The sequence below is a fragment of the Cryptomeria japonica genome, unplaced genomic scaffold (genome assembly GCF_030272615.1).
Source record: "Cryptomeria japonica unplaced genomic scaffold, Sugi_1.0 HiC_scaffold_100, whole genome shotgun sequence".
Classification (NCBI taxonomy): Eukaryota; Viridiplantae; Streptophyta; class Pinopsida; order Cupressales; family Cupressaceae; genus Cryptomeria; species Cryptomeria japonica.
The window spans coordinates 7,501-11,061 of NW_026728922.1; the positions used below are offsets into that span (position 1 = coordinate 7,501).

General features: G+C 64.6%; 1 non-coding gene across 1 annotated transcript; it reads right to left on the reverse strand.

Moving 5' to 3' along the window:
- Nucleotides 1-3,010: 3,010 nt before the first annotated feature.
- Nucleotides 3,011-3,129, reverse strand: LOC131864991 (5S ribosomal RNA). The gene has a single exon (XR_009363717.1). It is a non-coding gene; the product is annotated as a 5S ribosomal RNA (ribosomal RNA).
- Between the last annotated feature and the right edge of the window lie 432 nt (nt 3,130-3,561).

A 3,561-nucleotide genomic window follows, 5' to 3' on the forward strand; every position in this document is an offset into this window, starting at 1 on the left:
TGCCCCGGCTGCGCTCCGAAGCGGGGTTATTGGAGCGCCGCCTCTTTTTTTGTCGGAGCGTTTGGTGGGGTTTCTCGCATTGGCTCTTCCGAGGCCCGGTTGCCACCCTGGCGCGCACGAAGTCGGAAGTAGGGTTAATTGCCCGGGTGCGCACCTTTGCCAGGGTGGGCACCTTACCTGGGCTGCGCACCAGGGCGGGCTCAAGATGGCACGCGCGTTCCGTTTTTTTCACTATCTTTCAAAACGGAAATTTTAAAATCTCCTTTTTTTTTTGCCTTTTCTGGAAATTAGTGAAGGCAGCGCATCAAAGGTGCGCACCTCGCTGCCCACCTTGGTGTGCTCTGAGGTGCGCACCCGGGAGCGCTACGAAGTGTGCTCCAAGGTGCGGCGTGCACGTTGTCGGAGCCCGGTTTGCCCCGGGTGCGCACCTCGCCTGCACCTTGGCCGGGGTGGGCACCTTGGCTGGGTTTGCCCAGGGTGCGCTCCGAAGCGGGGTTACTGGAGCGCCCCCTCTTTTTTTGTCAGAGCGTTTGGTGGGGTTTCTCGCATTGGCTCTTCCCAGGCCCGGTTGTTGGGTGCGCTCCCACCCTGGCGCGCGCGAAGTTGGAAGTTGGGTTAATTGCCCGGGCGCGCACCTTCGCCAGGGTGGGCACCTTGGTGCGCACACCTTGGCTGGGCTGCGCACCAGGGCGGGCTCAAGATGGCACCAGCATTCCCTTTTTCTCACTATCTTTCAAAACGGAAATTTTAAAATCTCGTTTTTTTTTTGCCTTTTATGGAAATTAGTGAAGGCATCGCATCAAAGGTGCGCACCTCGCTGCCCACCTTGGTGTGCTCCGAGGTGCCCACCACGGTGCGCAACGCCGGTGCGAACCCGGGAGCGCCCCGATGTGTGCTCCAAGGTGCGGCGTGCACGAAGTCGGACCCCGGTTTGCCCCGGGTGCGCACCTCGCGTGCACCTTGGTGCGCACACCTTGGCTGGGTTGCGCGGCCTGGTGGGCACCATGGTGCGCACCAAGGAGCGCTCCGAAGTGTGCTCCAAGGTGCGGCGTGCACGAAGTCGGAGCCCGGTTTGCCCCGGGTACGCACCTCGCGTGCACCTTCGCCGGGGTGGGCACCTCGGCTGGGTTGCGCGCCCTGGTGCGCACCAAGGAGCGCTCCGAAGTGTGCTCCAAGGTGCGGCGTGCACGAAGTCGGAGCCCGGTTTGCCCCGGGTGCGCACCTTCGCCGCGGTGCGCACCATGGCGTGCACGAAGTCGGAGCCCGGTTTGCCCCGGGTGCGCACCTCGCGTGCACCTTCGGCGGGGTTGCGCGCCCTGGTGGGCACCATGGTGCGCACCAAGGAGCGCTCCGAAGTGTGCTCCAAGGTGCGGCGTGCACGAAGTCGGAGCCCGGTTTGCCCCGGGTGCGCACCTCGCGTGCACCTTCGGCGGGGTTGCGCGCCCTGGTGGGCACCATGGTGCGCACCAAGGAGCGCTCCGAAGTGTGCTCCAAGGTGCGGCGTGCACGAAGTCGGAGCCCGGTTTGCCCCGGGTGCGCACCTCGCGTGCACCTTCGCCGCGGTGGGCACCATGGCGTGCACGAAGTCGGAGCCCGGTTTGCCCCGGGTGCGCACCTCGCGTGCACCTTCGCCGGGGTGGGCACCTCGGCTGGGTTGCGCGCCCTGGTGCGCACCAAGGAGCGCTCCGAAGTGTGCTCCAAGGTGCGGCGTGCACGAAGTCGGAGCCCGGTTTGCCCCGGGTGCGCACCTCGCGTGCACCTTCGCCAGGGTGGGCACCTCGGTGCGCACACCTTCTCAATGTTTTCTTGCCTTTTCTGGAAATTGGTGAAGGCAGCGCATCAAAGGTGCGCACCTCGGTGTGCTCCGAGGTGCGAACCCGAGAGCGCTCCGAGGTGCCCACGAAGTCGAAAGTCGGGTTAATTGCATTGTTTTCCCCGGGTGCGCTCCGAGGTGCGCAACATCGGCGCGCACCAAGGAGGGCTCCGAAGTGTGCTCCAAGGTGCGCACGATGGCGTGCACCTCTGGTGCGCACGATTCGGAGCTCGGTTTGACCGGGGTGCGCACACCTTGGCTGGGTTGCGCACCTTTTGTGCGCTCCAAGGTGCGCACGAAGTCGGAGCTCGGTTTGCCCCGGGTGCGCACCTTCGCCAGGGTGCGCACCTTGATGCGCACGCCTTGGCTGGGCTGCGCACCTTGGTGGGCGCCATGGTGCGCACCTTTCGTGCGCTCCAAGGTGCGCACGAAGTCGGAGCTCGGTTTGCCCCGGGTGCGCACCTTGGTGGGCGCCATGGTGCACTCCGAGGTGCCCAAGATTGGTGCGCACCAAGGAGCGCTCCGAAGTGCGCTCCAAGGTGCGCGCGAAGTCGAAAGTTGGGTTAATTGTCCGGTTTGCCTCGGGTGCGCACCTTGCGTGCACCTTCGCCAGGGTGGGCGCCTTGGTGCGCACACCTTGGCTGGGCTGCGCACACCTTGGCACCCGCGTTTCCTTCATTTTAAATTTTTTTTTTTTACAATCTCTCAAGTGGGAAATTCTATAATCTCAACTTTTTTTGCCTTTTCAGGAAACTTTTGAATGGAGCGCATCATTGGTGCGCTCCGAAGTGTGCTCCAAAGCTCTCTCCAGCTGCGTGCACCTGCCCCGGCCGCGCACCCGGCCCCGCCCAGCTTCGCTCACCTGTCCCGGGCGTCTGGTGCGGAACCTTAGAGTAAGAAACATCACCGTGCACCTTGGCCAACGTGCGCGACTCGACCGAGCGCGCACTGGCCGAGGTGCACACCGATTTCACCTGGGTGCGCGCGCAGCACCTCGGGCGCACCGGGGTGCGCGCACAACGCCCGGGTTGCACCGTGGCCTGTGTGCTCGGGGCGCCTCGGGTGCGCGCTCGGTGTCGCCCCCGCGCGCGCGGTAGTGCGGGCAGCGCACCCCGGCCCGGCCCGGCCCCGACGAGAACGCAAACGGGCAAAAGGTTTATTCAAATAGCATTGCGACGCCCGGCGAAAAACTAAAAAAGGGTGCAACACCGGGACTTCCCGGGAGGTCACCCATCCCAGTACTACTCCGGCCCAAGCGCGCTTAACTGCGGAGTTCTGATGGGATCCGGTGCACTAACGCTGGTATGATCGCACCCGTTATGAGCTTGTCGCAGTGTGTACTTAGCAAACCGCGACCCACGTGCGAATCCACCCCGGCCACCCACCCCCGTCGAGGTGCACACCCTCCCTCGCGAAGTGCGCCCCGTTCGCCAAGTGTGAGCCCTGCCCGGGTGCGCGCACCTTGCTAGGGCGTCGGGTGTGCACCCGGCCCGGCCTACGTGCGTGCACCTGGAGGGGGCGTCGTGTGCGTGCAGTGTCCCGTCTGCAACGCGGTGCCCACACACCACCTCGGGCGCAACGACCTGCGCTCACATGTGGGCCGAGTGCACCTTGGTGCATGTTCGGGGCGCCTCGGGTGCACGCTCGATCTTGCCCCGGTGCACCAAGGCGCTCGGTTTGCCCCGGGTGCGCACTTGGTGCAAGGTGGGCACCCAAAATAGGGATCAAGCACCAAAACACAAGTTTCG